This window comes from Anomaloglossus baeobatrachus, chromosome 11 (genome assembly GCF_048569485.1).
Source record: "Anomaloglossus baeobatrachus isolate aAnoBae1 chromosome 11, aAnoBae1.hap1, whole genome shotgun sequence".
In the NCBI taxonomy this organism is placed as follows: domain Eukaryota; kingdom Metazoa; phylum Chordata; class Amphibia; order Anura; family Aromobatidae; genus Anomaloglossus; species Anomaloglossus baeobatrachus.
In genome coordinates, this window is record NC_134363.1 from 96,927,644 (window position 1) to 96,946,446 (window position 18,803).

General features: G+C 49.3%; 1 protein-coding gene across 1 annotated transcript in view; it reads left to right on the forward strand.

Moving 5' to 3' along the window:
- ISOC2 (isochorismatase domain containing 2) overlaps window positions 1–18,803 on the forward strand; it is a 447,375-nt gene that overhangs the window by 423 nt on the left and 428,149 nt on the right. The window lies entirely within an intron of this gene.

Below are 18,803 nucleotides of genomic sequence, written 5' to 3' on the forward strand. Positions count from 1 at the left end.
TGTATGATGTAGGGCAGAACATGATGTGGAGCAGTGTATGATGTGGAGCAGTGTATGATGTAGGGCAGAACATGATGTGGAGCAGTGTATGATGTAGGGCAGAACATAATGAGCAGTGTATGATGTGGAGCAGTGTATGATGTAGGGCAGAACATGATGTGGAGCAGTGTATGATGTAGGGCAGAACATAATGAGCAGTGTATGATGTGGAGCAGTGTATGATGTAGGGCAGAACATGATGTGGAGCAGTGTATGATGTAGGGCAGAACATGATGTGGAGCAGTGTATGATGTAGGGCAGAACATGATGTGGAGCAGTGTATGATGTAGGGCAGAACATGATGTGGAGCAGTGTATGATGTAGGGCAGAACATGATGTGGAGCAGTGTATGATGTAGGGCAGAACATGATGTGGAGCAGTGTGATGTAGGGCAGAACATGATGTGGAGCAGTGTATGATGTGGAGCAGTGTATGATGTGGAGCAGTATATGATGTAGGACAGTGTATGATGTAGGTCAGAACATGATGTGGAGCAGAACATGGCGTGGAGCAGTGTATAATGTAGGGCAGGACATGATGTGGCGCAGTGTATGATGTAGGGCAGGACATGATGTGGAGCAGTGTATGATGTAGGGCAGGACATGATGGGGAGCAGTGTATGATGTAGGGCAGGACATGATGTGGAGCAGTGTATGATGTAGGGCAGAACATGATGTGGAGCAGTGTATGATGTAGAGCAGAACATGATGTGGAGCAATGTATGATGTAGGGCAGAACATGATGTGGAGCAGTGTATGATGTGGAGCAGTGTATGATGTAGGGCAGGACATGATGTGGAGCAGTGTATGATGTAGAGCAGAACATGATGTGGAGCAATGTATGATGTAGGGCAGAACATGATGTGGAGCAGTGTATGATGTGGAGCAGTGTATGATGTAGGGCAGAACATGATGTGGAGCAGTGTATGATGCAGGGCAGAATATGATGTGGAGCAGTGTATGATGTAGGGCAGAACATGATGTGGAGCAGTGTATGATGTAGGGCAGGACATGATGTGGAGCAGTGTATGATGTAGGGCAGGACATGATGTGGAGCAGTGTATGATGTAGGGCAGAACATGTGGGCAGTATATGATGTGGGCAGTAGATGATGTAGCGAAGAACATGGTGTAGAGCAGTGTATGATGTAGGGCAGAACATCATGTGGAGCAGTGTATGATGTAGGGCAGAACATGCTGTAGAGCAGTGTATGATGTAGGGCAGAACATGTTGTGGAGCAGTGTATGAGGTAGGGCAGGACATGATGTGGAGCAGTGTATGATGTAGGGCAGAACATGATGTGGAGCAGTGTATGATGTAGGGAAGAACATGATGTGGAGCAGTGTATGATGTAGGGCAGAACATGATGTGGAGCAGTGTATGATGTAGGGCAGGACATGATGTGGAGCAGTGTATGATGTAGGGCAGAACATGATGTGGAGCAGTGTATGATGTAGGGCAGAACATGATGTGGAGCAGTGTATGATGTAGGGCAGAACATGATGTGGAGCAGTGTATGATGTAGGGCAGAACATGATGTGGAGCAGTGTATGATGTAGGGCAGGACATAATGTGGAGCAGTGTATGATGTAGGGCAGAACATGATGTGGAGCAATGTATGATGTAGGGCAGAACATGATGTGGAGCAATGTATGATGTAGGGCAGAACATGATGTGGAGCTATGTATGATGTAGGGCAGAACATGATGTGGAGCAATGTATGATGTAGGGCAGAACATGATGTGGGCAGTATATGATGTGGAGCAGTGTATGATGTAGGGCAGAACATGATGTGGGCAGTATATGATGTCGAGCAGTGTATGATGTAGGGCAGGGCATGATGTGGAGCAGTGTATGATGTAGGGCAGAACATGATGTGGAGCAGTGTATGATGTAGGGCAGAACATGATGTGGAGCAGTGTATGATGTAGGGCAGCACATGATGTGGAGCAGTCTATGATGTAGGGCAGGACATAACGCGGGAGGCCCAAGGTAATTATTTAGCTTAAGTCCTGGGCCGGGTCCCAGTCACAGCCGCAGCACATAGCTCCGACCGTGTCGCTTCAGCTACTACACATGAAGGGGCATCACATGCAAATTACCCATGTGCTGAAGGGCAGGGTCAGTGGTTCAGGGCACCAGCGCGTCATCCAGCAGCCCAGCGTGCCGGAGCGTGATGAGGTTATCACTCTGTGACCTCATCTCACTGCTGCAGGCAACGCAGAACTGTGGAGGTAGTGAGGGTGCGGCACCTGGTGGGTAGCGGTAAGTGCTCCATGAGCTAAAGAAAGCAGCGGGACGATTGCAGGGGCACGCCGACCCCAGTACCTGCCTTACTTCAGCTGGATGTGCTTCAGAGGGCACACATCTAGCTGAAATGCATTGCGGCTCAGGATTGATGCCCGGCGATATAGGAGCTCGGGCATAAGGAGTAACTAAAATGTCTTTTTCTCTAGTCCCTTCCACTACAGCGTAGGAGGTTGTCTCTCCACGCCCAAATTGAGACAGGAAGCACAGAGAGGTTAAAAGGAACCTCCCACCTCCCATAGTCAGTGTCTTTCCTGTCCCCATGGGGCATGGAGAGGTTTTTCTTTTTACTCCTATGCTGTGGTGGCCGGCGAACTACAGCTTACATTTTTTTCCCCTCTTACCTTAGCCGGTCGGGCCTTCGTCGCTCATCCTTCTACTGCTTCCCTCACGTTGTGAGGGACCGCTGCTCCAGCCTACCGGAGCCCTTCTGGGGAGATGCAGGCTGTGTAGCTCCCCTGCCGGCGTCCTCCTTGAGCCTCTGGCCGCCAGGAGATTCAGGCCTCACTAGCCTCCCTCCCTGCTGCTGGTCCCCCTCTAAAAAGAGGAAACTCCAGGCAGCCCCGTCCGATCATGAGGATGCCCCTGATGTGGAGCAGTGTATGATGTAGGGCAGAACATGATGTGGAGCAGTGTATGATGTAGGGCAGAACGTGATGTGGAGCAGTGTATGATGTAGGGCAGAACATGATGTGGAGCAGTGTATGATGTAGGGCAGAACATGATGTGGAGCAGTATAGGATATAGGGCAGAACATGATGTGGGCAGTATAGGATATAGAGCAGAACATGATGTGGAGCAGTGTATGATGTAGAGCAGAACATGATGTGGAGCAGTGTATGATGTAGAGCAGAACATGATGTGGAGCAGTGTATGATGTAGTGCAGAACATGATGTGGAGCAGTGTATGATGTAGTGCAGAACATGATGTGGAGCAGTGTATGATATAGTGCAGAACATGATGTGGAGCAGTGTATGATGTAGAGCAGAACATGATGTAGGACCGTGTATGATGTAGGTCAGAACATGATGTGGAGCAGAACATGACGTGGAGCAGTGTATAATGTACGGCAGGACATGATGTGGCGCAGTGTATGATGTAGGGCAGGACATGATGTGGCGCAGTGTATGATGTAGGGCAGGACATGATGTGGAGCAGTGTATGATGTAGGGCAGGACATTATGTGGAGCAGTGTATGATGTAGGGCAGAACATGATGTGGAGCTGTGTATGATGCAGGGCAAAATATGATGTGGAGCAGTGTATGATGTAGGGCAGAACATGATGTGGAGCAGTGTATGATGTAGGGCAGGACATGATGTGGAGCAGTGTATGATGTAGGGCAGGACATGATGTGGAGCAGTGTATGATGTAGGGCAGAACATGTGGGCAGTATATGATGTGGGCAGTAGATGATGTAGGGAAGAACATGATGTAGAGCAGTGTATGATGTAGGGCAGAACATCATGTGGAGCAGTGTATGATGTAGGGCAGAACATGCTGTAGAGCAGTGTATGATGTAGGGAAGAACATGATGTGGAGCAGTGTATGATGTAGGGCAGAACATGATGTGGAGCAGTGTATGATGTAGAGCAGAACATGATGTGGGCAGTATATGATGTAGGGCAGAACATGAAGCAGGAAAGGATATGATTTGGGGCAGTACATGAAGTAGTGAAGGATATGATATAGGGCAGGATATTATGGGCAGATTGAGGTGATGCCGAGTGTGGTGTCCTTTCAAACGCCTTTATTTTTATACTACTTCCTTTTTTGATGACACTTCATTTGAGATTCTCAGTGCATGCTGGGATATTCAAATAAGTCGTCATTGGGAGCAGAGGCTCTGATCATTACCGAAGACTGCCTCTCCCTGAAAGATCATCAGTGACCTCCGGTTCAGGGGCTGGGTTGGTCTCTGCTCTACTGCACTTACAATGGTTGTCAATTCAGATGGATGCTAAGTAGATTCTTGTTCCTGTGCAGGGCCGCCATCAGGACATGACATCCATGACTGGTGTATGGAGCCCGATAACACGGGAGGCCCAGGGTAATTATTTAGCTTTATTAAGCCCTGGGCCGGGTCCCAGTCACAGCCGCAGCACATAGCTCCGACCGCGTTGCTTCAGCCACTACACATGAAGGGGCATCACATGCAAATTACCCATGTGCTGAAGGGCAGGGTCAGTTGTTCAGGGCACCAGCGCGTCATCCAGCAGCCCAGCGTGCAGCAGCATGATGAGGTCATCACTCTGTGACCTCATCTCACTGCTGCAGGCAATGCAGAGCTGCGGAGGTAGTGAGGGCGTGGCACCTGGTGGGGAGAGGTAAGTGCTCCGTGAGCTAAAGAAAGCAGCGGGACGATTGCAGGGGCACGCCGACCCCAGTACCTGTCTTGCTTCAGTTGGATGTGCTTCAGAGGGCACACATCCAGCTGAAATGCATTGCGGCTCCGGCTTGATGCCCCGCGATATAGGAGCTCGGGCATGATGAGTAACTAAAATGTCTTTTTCTCTAGTCCCTTCCACTACAGCATAGGAGGTTGTCTCTCCACGCCCAAATTGGGACAGGAAGCACAGAGAGGTTAAAAGGAACCTCCCACCTCCCATAGTCAGTGTCTTTCCTGTCCCCATGGGGCATGGAGAGGTTTTTCTTTTTTCTCCTATGCTGTGGTGGCCGGTGAACTACAGCTTACATTTTTTTCACCTCCTACCTTAGCCGGTCGGACCTTCGTCGCTCATCCTTCTACTGCTTCCCTCACGTTGTGAGGGACCGCTGCTCCAGCCTACCGGAGCCCTTCTGGGGCGATGTAGGCTGTGTAGCTCCCCTGCCGGCGTCCTCCTTGAGCCTCTGGCCGCCAGGAGATTCAGGCCTCACTAGCCTCCCTCCCTGCTGCTAGTCCCCCTCTAAAAAGAGGAAATTCCAGGCAGCCCCGTCTGATCATGAGGATGCCCCTGATTCCGCCTCGGATGGTCCTGATTAAGGTTCCTCCTCTGGGAGGACTGACTAGTCTTTCCTTTTCTCTTCAGAGGATTTGGGAGATCTTATTGGAGCAGTTAGGAGCACTATGGGGTTAGAAGATGAGCAGGTCCTTCCTTCTGTTCAAAATGAAATGTTCGCTGGCTTGAAATCCACTAAACAGATAGGGTGTCCTGTCCATGCCAATATTCTGGATCTTATCTCTCAGGAATGGGAATTTCCTGAGAAACGATTCAGGGGCGACCCCAGATGCAGATTTCCCCTAGAGTCTTCTGATTTGCATTGGGAGGTCCCAATGGTGGATGTGCAGGTGGCCAGGGTCGCTAAGAAAACGGCGCTCCCCTTTGAGGATACTTCCCAGCTTAGGGATCACATGGATCGGAAAGTCGAGAGCCTCATGAAAAGATCCTGGGAGGTGTTGTCTTCTACCATTCAGGCCAACATTGCATCCACTTGTGTCTTCCGGTCCTTCGTTAGGTGGCTCGACCAGTTGGAGGCTCATATTTCCCAGGGTACTCCTAGGGATGAGTTACTGGAATCCCTTCCCTTGCTTAGGAAGGCTACCAGTTTTTTGGCGGATACTTCGGTAGAGTCGGTCCGCCTGGCAGCCAGGGCCTCAGTCTTATTTAACTCTGCTAGACAGGCTTTGTGGCTTAAAGCTTGGAGTGGGGACTCCACTTCTAAGATGAAACTTTGCTCTCTTCCGTTTAAGGGTGACTTAGTATTTGGGCCTGCTCTGGATGACATTCTGGAAAAGGCAACTGATCGTAAGGCCCTTCCAGATCAAAACCCCCCCAGGAAACGGTCCTTTCGATCCTCGGTACCTCAGGCCTCCCAGCCCAAGGGCAAAGTGAAGTCAGGTCGGTGGAGCTTCCCTAAGAGAAGAGGGAGAAATATTCTCATCCCTTCCCATCAACAATATTCTCAGCATGACAAACAGTGACTCGGTATGCGTGGGGGGACGACTCTCAGCCTTCCTTCCCCAATGGCGGACCATCACCACCTGCCAGTGGGTCCTGAAGATCGTATGAGAGGGTCTATTAATAGAATTCATCACCCCCCTGTGACGACATGAACTCTCATGGGTTAAAGTTTCTTAACATTCAGCCAGACGTATTGTTTTTTTGTGTATTACCTCATGTTTGCTTAGCTATTGTTTCTCCAGACCCTTCCAGTAATCATTGTAATGTAGTTGTGTATTGCTAAAGTGATTTCCTTAGTAGCCATTGTCTAGTCGGTGACTTGCAGACCCCATGTAAATATCCTCAGTCTTTCTACCCACATCATTTAAACGAACATTATCCATGCAGCTTGAAATTCATCCAATGGGAGAAGCAATCTTGTCCAACCAATCCGATGAGGACGCAGTGTATCCAAATGGAAGGCTGTGGCTATAAAAGGGATTTCTTTAAGTCACCAGGTTGTTGTTGATGTTTGTGCATGATCCAGTCTAAGCTCTTAGGAGCTGGCTAGAGGATCAGGATACCTTGTGGCTTCAATCTAGGGACTTCGGTTCCGATTGGAGACCATATCCACAGTCTAGGGATTTCGACTCCGGCTGCCAGGATTATATCATCATACCAGAGACTAGTTAAGGAGGAAACCCAGGTTGGGAAAATTCGGTCACCTGGTACAGACTTTGCAGACCTCAGCCTGGTTCCTAAATCTTTGATGTGTTCTTATGCCTGATGGTCCTGAGGAAGGGAGCTGAGACTCCAGAAATGCGTAGACCTGTGCACAATTAAAGATCCATTAATCTGAGTACCTGAGAAGTGATCATTGGCGCGGCTGATAAAAACCCGATTTTCTTCTATTGTTCTCTGTTAGCTTCCTAAATCTGGCGTTATTCCAGTCACGGTGGGTGCCCGCCGAAAGCGGGGTGCTGCTGGATTGGAGTAATTAGCCCTGGAACCTCTGAGGCATGGCCATTCTAAATCCCTGGTGAGCCAGCGGAAGGATGATACTTTGTTGCCTGTTACATTTGTGTGTTTTGCTGGTTATGTGTTATGTGCCGTTAATATTGTGGGGATCCAATAAAGTCTAATTATTGTGGTTCCCTCACCCTGTGTTGTCTGAGTAGTGTTCCGCCCATGGTTAAGGAGGTCGTGCGTTCAGTTGGGATGAGCCCTGAGCCACGCTGTCTTTCTAAAGGCGGCTGGGCCAGAGAACGAGAGCACCCACTGAGCCCCGTGTCTCCACACCCCCCTCAACCAGGCCTCCGAGTCACAGCCCTGTCATCACAGGGTTCTCAGGATCTCCTGTACTCGAAGATACAGGAGTTAATGCATTCCAGGGTCGTTTCCCCAGTCCCAAGTCAGGAAGAAGGGGTGGGCCACTACTCCCGTCTCTTCATAGTCAAAAAAACGTCTGGAGACGTCCGGATTATCATCAATCTGAAACATCTCAACCAACGGGTCCGATACCGGCGTTTCAAGATGGAGTCCATGAAATCTGCTATTCCATTGATAGGTCTACACCACCAGATGGCCTCAGTAGACCTGAAAGACGCCTAATTCCATGTGCCCATCTATCCTCGTCACAGGCAGTACCTCAAATGTACGATTCTGCACGAGGGGAACGTGCTTCATTTTCAGTTCAACGTACTTCCCTTCGGGATCTCCTCGGCTCCAAGAATCCTTTCAAAGATCATGGCAGAGGTAGTTGCCTTCATTTGATTGCAAGGTGTCTGTCTAGTTCCATATTTGGATGACTTCCTTCTCATTGCTCTCTCCGCTCAGACCCTCAGGAGCCATGTGGAGAGGTCGTTGCACATTTTTCAGTCCTTGGGCTGCATCCACAATCTCAAGAAGTCTCAGCTGCAACCCTCCTCCACTTGACAGTTTCTCGGGTTACTGTTAGACTCCGACAAAGGGGGTGGGGGGCTATGGTTGCCAACACATCGTTTCAAAGGGTCTGGAGTCCTTATGTCAGCTCCCAATCTTCCAACTACCAGGAACTCAGGGCGGTCAGAGAAGCCCTCCTGGCTGCTCAGGATCTCGTCTGGGACACTCACGTTCTAGTCTACTCCGACAATGTCACCACGGTAGCACATCTCCGCTATCAGGACAGTACAAGATTAGGCGCCATGAAGTCCGTGTCCTCCCGGATTTTCCTCTGGGCAGAACAATCCCTGCTGTCACTTTCTTAAGTCCATCTAAAGGAGTCCCTGAACCTTCAAGCAGACTTCCTGAGTCGTCAGTATGTTCATCCAGGAGAGTGGAGTCTGGACCAAGCGGTGTTCTGCTCTCTGGTGGCCAGGTGGGGTACTCCAGAGATAGACCTCTTTGCTTTAGAGGGAAATCGCAAGGTCGCAACATTTTTCTCCCTGAGCCCTCAGGACAACGCGTTGGGGGTGGACGCCGTCTGCCACAGTTGGTCCTTTCGTCTCGACCACGCCTTTCCGCCTATTCCTCTTCTGGCACGGACCCTGCGGAAGATCAGAGAAGACGGAGTCACAACTATCCTGGTAGCTCCTCTGTGGCCACGGAGGAGTTGGTTCAGCCTGATCCTGACTCTCAGAATCGACGGACCGGTTCTCCTGGGTCCAGACCCCAGTTTACTGGCTCAGAGTCCGATATTCCATCCAGATCCTCAGAAACTCAAGTTGGCTGCCTGGCTTCTGAGGCCCAGGCACAGAGGGCCCAGGGACTTTATGACAGGGTTGTAGCTACTCTACAGAAGAACCGTAAACCAGTGACTAATCGCATTTACAATAAAATCTTAATTAAATTTTCCTCCTGGTGGGGTTCTCGTCCTCCTGATCCGCTCCTACCTAACATTGCTCAAATACTCGTACAGGTGCAGGTCTCAGCACTCAGTGCAATCTTCGATACGAATCTGGTGGATCAACGCTGGATCCGCCGATTCATGGTGTCTGCTAATAGGGTCCTGACACCATCCTGGGATCTCAATGTGGTCTTTACCGGATTTTCTCAGTCGTCTTTTGAACCTCTGTCTTCCTTTGGCATCCGTTCTCTCACAATACTGCCTTTCTCATGGCAATTACCTCTGCTCGGAGAGTCGTGGAACTTCAAGCATTGTCCATGCGGGAGCCTTACCTAACCGTCAGAGATGACAGCATTGTCTTTCAGCTGGATCCTTCCCAAGGTGGTTTCGGATTTTCATCGATCTCAATCCATTGTCCTTCCTTCCGTCTGTTAGCATCCTTAGACTCCAGGGGAGGAAGCATTCCATTCTTTGGATGTTCGCAGAACGGTGTTACACTACCTAGACCTTCTAGCACCTTGGCGTATTGATCACAACTTATTTATCCAGCCCTTTGGTCGGAATAAGGGCAGAAGGTGGCTAAGCGCATCATCGCCAACTGGATTGTGCGAGCCATTAGAGAAGCCTACCTCAACCAGCATCTGTCACCACCTACCGGATTTATGGCACACTCCACCAGAGCTACCTCTGTCTCCTGGACTGAACGGGCAGGGGCTTCTCCCGAGCAGATCTGCAAGGCAGCTACATGGTCTTCCCTCCATACTTTCACGAAGCATTATCGTCTGGACCTGAATTCCAACAGGGATTTGGCTTTTGGCAGGAAAGTCCTGCAGGCTGTGGTCCCCCCTAGGTATCAATTCGTTGGTATTCCTCCTATGCTGTCGTGGAAAGGACTAGAGAAATAAGAATTATTCTTACCGTTGATTCGGTTTCTAGGAACCTTCCACGACAGCACGTAATTCCCTCCCTAATCCTCGATATTCCTGGATGTGTTTATACTTCTCATATGCTATGGGTTCTTTGTAAGACACTGGCTATGGGAGGTGGGAGGCTCTTTTTAACCTCTCTTATGCTTACTGTCCCAATTAGGACGTGGAGAGACAACCTCCTATGCTGTCATGGAAGGTTCTTAGAAACCGAATTAACGGTAAGAATAATTCTTATTTTTTTTATTTACTTTTTGCGGCACACAAATCTAACCCGAGGATCCCAGGAAGGGGACATACATATGCGTATGACTCGTGCAAAACTCGCATTGCATCTCCCAGCACGACCCAAAACTCTCACAGGTGCGCCTCAGCTGCATGGAAATACATGCAGCCGACCCACTCCTGTCGGGAGAGTGTGATGCAATGTTAGACTCACACAGTGATAGTCAAAGTTCAATCGAACCCATGAGCCATGGACTCGGGTGAACCCTGACGTCACCGCAAACACGGCTGAAAACAGCCGAGTGACGAGCAGTGCAATGAATACCCCCGGAAGTTAACAGGACTTTCCATGACGTCATAGCCATGTGACCAGTCTGTAAGCCAATGTATGTACAACACTCACAGCAGACTGGTCACATGGCTATGACGTCATGGAAGGTCCTTTAGTCAGTGGTGGTTACCCGGGGGCACAGCAATGATCGGACGCGGAAGCAGAAGCGGACAGGAGACAGAGTCTGCAGGACGCGTCGCGGGACCTGTAAGTATACTGTGCTTTTTTTTTTTAAAGCCTTTGGACCCGAACTGTAACACAAGCTTCCCAGGAAAACTTGTGTTCGGGATCGTGTGCATGAACACTCTGTGTTCGGTATGGACCCCAAACTTTACAATTCCGGTTCGCCCATCACTACTCTGGTACTCCAGATCATGCGACGTCGCTGAGTATTCATCAACATGTTAGTACGCCCACAGGGGGCCGACTAGCCGTATGTGGGCCGACTAGCTAAGGGGAGAAACGCCCTCGGGACTAGTCCCCGCCTCATTAGCATAAGATAAAAGATCTTTAGAATTACTTTTTCTAAAGATCCCTTTATCTATGCTAGTATATACAGGGACAGTTAGGCAGGGATTACTACTATGCACCCAAAACTGCTCGTGGTCCTGGGTGCATATTGCACCTGACAGGTTCCCTCTAAAACATTCTCGCTCTCTCATTATTCCTGCATTTGGCAAATATCTCATTTTGGTCATTCTAATTGACCTTTAAATGGGAAAGATTAAGTCTGATGTCATGTCTGATAGTGAGAAAAACATGCATATGTGTCTGTTTAGATAGTGTATGTAAACTTCTGGTTTTAACTGTATATATCTATCCAGAGCCCATACATTCTGATGTCCTCACTAATATAGAGTATATGACCAGGAGCCCATACATTCTAATGTCCTCATTAATATATACCACCAGGAGCCCATACATATGTCCACGCTAATATGACATTGACCAGTAGCCCATACATTCTGATGTCCTCATTAACCTATACCACAGGCCAGAAACCCAGATTGTGATGTCCTCTGAAATATATACCACCAGGAGACAATACATTCTTATGTCCTCCCTAATATATACAACCAGTAGCTATCAGCGTTCCATCCAGTCGCCGGACAAGCAAATTTTGCCGGATCCGGCAAAAGCCAGATGGAACGGAAGGCCATCCGGCACATTCCGGTGCTAATAAAAGTCTATGGGGAAAAAAAATGGATCTGGCGGCAACAGACGACAGATCCGTTTTTTCAGGTTTTTGTCGGATTGTGCCTGATGGCAAAAAACTGATGTGTGAATCGCCGGGTTGCCGGATTCGCCTCACGCTAGTACAGTGTATAAAGTACAATGGCAGCGTTGCAACTTCCGGGTCACATGCTCCGGTCCAGTGGCGTAACTAGAGTTTGCTGGGCCCTGGTTCAGACCTGGGCCCCCCCTCCACGTACACCGACACTTGGGGTACGGGATAATGACGCTGACACTCGGCGTACAGGATAATGACGCTGACACTTGGCTCTTACCCATAGCACCCACATTTCTCATGATCTGAAATCCCTCTATCAGCACCCAGCTTTCCTATGTTCTAATATCCATCTTGTACTCGGCACCCAGCTTCCCAATGCTCTGCTACACATCTTTCCCTCAGTACCCAGCTTTCCCATATCAGAGCATGGGAAAGCTGGGTGCTGAGGGAAAGAGCCTTTTTCCCTCAGCACAAAACGTTCCCATCCCCTGATTGTATTATTGTCCCCCCTTGTATATAATTCTCCAAATACAATAATGGCACCCACATAGTCTTCCAAATAGTATAAAGGGTCTCACATAAGCCTTCATATATTAGAATACACCTCCATAGTCCTCCATGTATTATAATGCATTTCCCATAGTTCTCCATGTATTATAATTCACCCCATAGTCATCCATATATTACACTGCACCACATAGTCCTCCATATATTATGATTCACCCCCATAGTCCTCCATGTATAAAGTAGCCCTCACAGCCCTCCAATTATTATAATGAATTTCTCATAGTTTTCCACATATTATAATTCACCCCATAGTTCTCCATCTATATATATAATTGCCTTATTCTGTCTGTCTTGCTCCAAAATTGTGTCCTTACGGTGACACAAAGCTGATTGGCCGCTGGGCTCGCCATGGCCCCGCCCCCCCGCACGGATTGGCTGCTCGCCTCGGCTCCGTCCCCCACGGATTGGTCGCTCGCCTCGGCCTGGCCCCGCCCTCCGCATGGATTGGCTGCTCGCCCCGGCCCTCCGCACGCCTCGACAGACATAAACTTGCGCTGCTGGGATCGTGACGGAGCCGGTGAACGCTGGTAACCATTATACACATCGGGTAACTAAGGTCCCTTGGTTACCCGATGTGTATCATAGTTACCAGTGTACACCGGCTCCATCACGATCCCAGCAGCGCTAGACATAACCTTGCGATGCTGGGATCTTTACGGAGCCCGTGAACGCTGGTAACCATTATACACATCGGGTAACTAAGGTCCCTTAGTTACCCCATGTGTATCATAGTTACCAGTGTACACCGGCTCCGTCACGATCCCAGCAGCGCCAGACATAACCTTGCGATGCTGGGATCTTGACGGAGCCCGTGAACGCTGGTAACCATTATACACATCGGGTAACTAAGGTCCCTTGGTTACCCGATGTGTATCATAGTTACCAGTGTACACCGGCTCCATCACGATCCCAGCAGCGCTAGACATAAGCTTGCGATGCTGGGATCTTGACGGAGCCCGTGAACGCTGGTAACCATTATACACATCGGGTAACTAAGGTCCCTTAGTTACCCGATGTGTATCATAGTTACCAGTGTACACCGGCTCCGTCACGATCCCAGCAGCGCCAGACATAACCTTGCGATGCTGGGATCTTGACGGAGCCCGTGAACGCTGGTAACCATTATACACATCGGGTAACTAAGGTCCCTTAGTTACCAGATCTGTATCATAGTTACCAGCGTACACCGGCTCCCGGTACACATGTGCAGGGAGCCGGCATTATACTCCTCTCCCCTCAGGACTACTCCTCCTATTATAGTCCTCCTATTATACTCCTCTCTGAGTATAATAGGAGAACTATTATAGCATGGGGGATGTAGCACTATGGGGGATGTAGCACGATGGGGGGTGCGCAGCATGGGGGATGTAGCACGATGGGAGGTGCGCAGCATGGGGGATGTAGCACGATGGCGGGTGCGCAGCATGGGGGATGTAGCACGATGGGGAGTGCGCAGCATGGGGGATGTAGCACGATGGGGGATGTAGCACGATGGGGGATGTAGCACGATGGGGGATGTAGCACGATGGGGAGTGCGCAGCATGGGGGATGTAGCACGATGGGGGATGTAGCACGATGGGGGGTGCGCAGCATGGGGGATGTAGCACGATGGGGAGTGCGCAGCATGGAGGATGTAGCACGATGGGGAGTGCGCAGCATGGGGGATGTAGCACGATGAGGAGTGCGCAGCATGGTGGATGGAGCACGATGGGGGTGCGCAGCATGGCGGATGTAGCACGATGGGGAGTGCGCAGCATGGGGGATGTAGCACGATGGGGAGTGCGCAGCATGGGGGATGGAGCATGATGGGGAGTGCGCAGCATGGAGGATAGAGCACTATGGGGAGTGCGCAGCATGGGGGATGGAGCATGATGGGGAGTGCGCAGCATGGAGGATGGAGCACGATGGGGAGTGCGCAGCATGGGGGTTGGAGCACGATGGGGGGTGCGCAGCATGGGGGATGGAGCACGATGGGGGGTGCGCAGCATGGGGGATGGAGCACGATGGGGAATGCGCAGCATAGGGGATGGAGCACGATAGGGGGGTGGGCAGCATGGGGGATGGGGCACGATGGGGGGTGCGCAGCATGGGGGATGGAGCACGATGGGAGGTGCACACCTCCCCCCAACACACACACACACAACACACCACACACACACTGGGAACCACAAACACCGCCATACACAGACACCCACACACACAGACAACGCTGCACACACACAACACCCAACACACAAACACCGCGGCATACATAAATATACGCACATACCGCACAACACACACATTGCACAAAACATACCTCCCCCCAAAACACACCACACCCACACAAACCGCGCAACACACACACACACAACGCGACAGACACACAGCGCTCCACAAACAACGCAACACACATACAACACCGCTCTCACCCCCCGCCACACCCAGACAACACCCAGAACATGTACAGCGCCCTACACAAACACTTGGTAACTACACACAACAACATCTATATATATATATATATATATATAACAAAAATTATACATGAACTACACAATACGTAAATTCTAGAATACACGATGCGTAGAATCGGGCCACCTTCTAGTATATTATAATTCACCCCATAGTTCTCCACATATTATAATTCACCTCATAGTTCTCCACATATTATAATTCACCCCATAGTTCTCCATATATTATAATTCACCCCATAGTTCTCCATTTATTATACTGCACCACATAGTCCTCCATATATTGTAATGCAGCCCTATAGTCCTCCATGTATAAAGTAGCCCTCATAGCCCTCCAATTATTATAATGAATTTTTCATAGTTCTCCATGTATTATAATTCACCCCATAGTTCTCCATATATTATACTGCACCCCATAGTTCTCCATATATTATACTGCACCACATAGTCTTCTATGTTTTATAATGCACCCCCATAGTTCTATATGTATTATAACACAACCCCATAAAACTTCATATTATATTATTCAGCCCCATACTACTCCAGCAGCCTCCAAACTCCTCTCCCTTGCTTCATCTTTTGGTCTAACTCAGTGGTCCACCTCTGCCACCCATAAAGATGGACACACATTAGACCTTATCTTCACCCGTCTCTGCTCTCTATCTAACCTCACAACCTTCCCTCTCCCCTTATCTGACCACCATCTGCTGACCTTTTCAGCCCTGTCCTCCTCACCTGCCCCCCCCTGTCCAGCGCGTACCACACCCTCGCAGAAACCTCGCAAACGTCAACATACACACCCTTTCTGACTCTATCCTACCACTGTCCTCCATATCTTCAGTCCACGACACAAACAGTGCCACCACTTTCTACAACGCCACTTTCACATCAGCTATTGATTCAGTTGCTCCTCTTGTGCATGGCAGAGTGAGACAAATCAATAGACAACCCTGGCACAACAGCCTCACTAAAAAGCTGCAGAGCGGCGCTGGAAGAAAACGCACTCCCAGGAAGACTTCACCACATTTAAAAATCCAATTCACACATTTCGCTTGGCCCTCACCTCTGCTAAACAGGAATACTTCAGAAACCTCATATCCTCTTTAACACACAACCCCAGTTATTCAATACTTTCAACTCCCTCCTTCGCCCACCGCTGCCCCCTCCAACCTCCCTCATTTCCGCAGAAGAATTTGCCACATATTTCAAAGAAAAGATCGACCAAACCAAACAAGTCTTTTCTGCTCAACCACCACAACCCCTTCATATAACAGACCACTGCTCTTCCCCCATAAACTTCCTCTCCACTATCACCGAACGAGAGCTTGCACATCTTCTCTCAAAAGCGCACCTCACCACCTGCGCGCTTGATCCCATCCCATCCCGCCTCCTCCCCAACCTCACCGCTATCCTCATTCCAGCCTTAACCCATCTCTTCAACCTATCTTTAACAACTGGTACCTTCCCTTCTGCCTTTAAACATGCAACAGTCACACCCATCCTAAAGAAACCTTCCCTTGACCCAACCTCTGCTGCCAGCTATCGCCCCATATAACTACTCCCATTCGCCTCAAAACTCCTGGAACAGCATGTCCATGCTGAAATTTCCTCCCACCTCTCCTCTAACTCTCACTTTTACAATCTACAGTCCGGCTTCCATCCACATCATTCCACTGAAACTACCCTGACTAAAATCACAAATGGCTTACTTACTGCCAAAGCCAACAAGCACTTCTCTATATTCCTACTTCTAGACTTATCCTCAGCTTTTGACACTGTTGACCACTCCCTCCTACTACAGATCCTCTCTTCCCTTGGTGTCAGAGACCTTGCCCTCTCTTGGATCTCTTCATACCTCTCCAACCACACTTTTAGTGTCTCCCACTCCCACACAACCTCTTCATCCCGTCCTCTCTCTGTTGGTGTCCCTCAAGGCTCTGTCCTGGGACCCTTACTTTTTTCCATCTATACATTTGGCCTGGAACAACTCATAAAGTTCCACGGCTTCCAGTACCACCTATATGCCGATGACACTCAGATCTACCTCTCTGGTCCAGATGTCACTTCTCTGCTGTCCAGAATCCCAGAGTGCCTATCTGCTATATCTTCCTTCTTCTCCTTTCGCTTCTTAAAGCTCAATGTGGCCAAAACTGAACTGATCATCTTTCCTCCATCTCACCTACACGCTCTACCTGATCTACTTATTACAATAAATAACATCACGCTCTCCCCAGCACCCAAAGTTCGGTGCCTCGGAGTGACCTTTGACTCTGCCATGTCCTTCATACCACACATTCAATCCCTCACTACCTCTAGCAGTGTTCAACTCAAAAATATTTCCAGAATCCGTCCTTTCCTCAATTCTCAATCTACAAAAATGCTAGTGCATGCTCTCATAATCTCCCGCCTCGACTACTGCAACATCCTCCTGTGGTCTCCCTGCTAACACGCTCGCCCCTCTCCAGTCCATCCTTAATTCTGCTGCCCGACTGATCCACCTCTCGCCTCAATACCACCCTGCTTCTCCTCTCTGCAAGTTGTTTCACTGGCTCCCAATCTTCCATCGTATCCAATTCAAACTACTAACACTGACTTACAAAGCCATCCATAACCTGTCTCCTCTGTATATCTCTGAACTAATCTCTCGCTACACTCCAAAACGTAATCTCCGGTCCTCCCAAGATCTCCTTCTCTCCTCCTCTCTCATTCGCTCCTCATGCAACCGCCTCCAACTCTTTTCCCGAGCATCCCCAGTCTCCTGGAACTCGCTGCCTCAAGACGTCAGACTATCTACTACACTTGCAAACTTCAAACGGAACCTGAAAACTCACCTGTTCAGAAATGCCTATAACCTTCAATGACCCCACTGCCCCACCACCGTGCGGAGCTGCCGCCTCACCACCGTGCGGAGCTGCCGCCTCACCACCGTGCGGAGCTGCCGCCCCACCACCGTGCGGAGCTGCCGCCCCACCACCGTGCGGAGCTGCCGCCCCACCACGGTGCGGAGCTGCCGCCCGACCCCTACCCCACCTACTGTCTCCTCCCCAAAATCCTTTAGATTGTAAGCCTGCAAGGGCAGGGCCCTCTTCTCTCTGTACTAGTCTATCTATTGTAACTTGTATATGTGTTCTGTATGTAACCCCCTTCTCATGTACAGCACCATGGAATCAGTGGTGCTCTATAAATAAATAATAATAATAATAATGCACCCCTATATTCCATGTATAAGGTGTCCTTCATTTTGTATTATGCAACCTGCCAGGCCAATGCAGCGAGCCTCCCCAGTCCTCCATGTATAATAATTCAGCCAGCCTCCCCAGGCCTCCATGTATAATAATGCAGCCAGCCTCCCCGGCTTCCATGTGTAATAATGCAGCCAGCCTCGCCAGTCCTCCATGTATAATAATGCATCCAGCCTCCCCAGACCCCCATGTATAATAATGCAGCCAGCCTCCCCGGCTTCCATGTATAATAATGCAGCCAGCCTCCCCAGGTGTCCATGTATAATAATGCAGCCAGCCTTGCCAGTCCTCCATGTATAATAATGCATCCAGCCTCCCCAGTCCTCCATGTATAATATAGCAGCAAGCCTTCCCAGGCCTCCATGTTTAATATAGCAGCCAGCCTCTCCAGGCATCCATGTATAATATATCAGCCAGCCTCTCCAGGCCTCCATGTATAATAATGCAGCAAGCCTCCCAGGCCTCCATGTTTAATATAGCAGCCAGCCTCTCCAGGCCTCCTTGTATAATGCAGCCTCCCCAGTCCTCTGGCAACCATGTACTCACATGGTGTATATGTATGTGTGTATATATATATATATATATATATATATATATATATATATATATATATATATATATATATATATATATAATGTGTATGTATGTATGTTGCTCAGTTAAATTTTAATAAATTTTCATTTCAACATAAAAGTGTGGGTCAATTATTATTCAACCCCTAGGTTTAATATTTTGTGGAATAACCCTTGTTTGCAATTACAGCTAATAATCGTCTTTT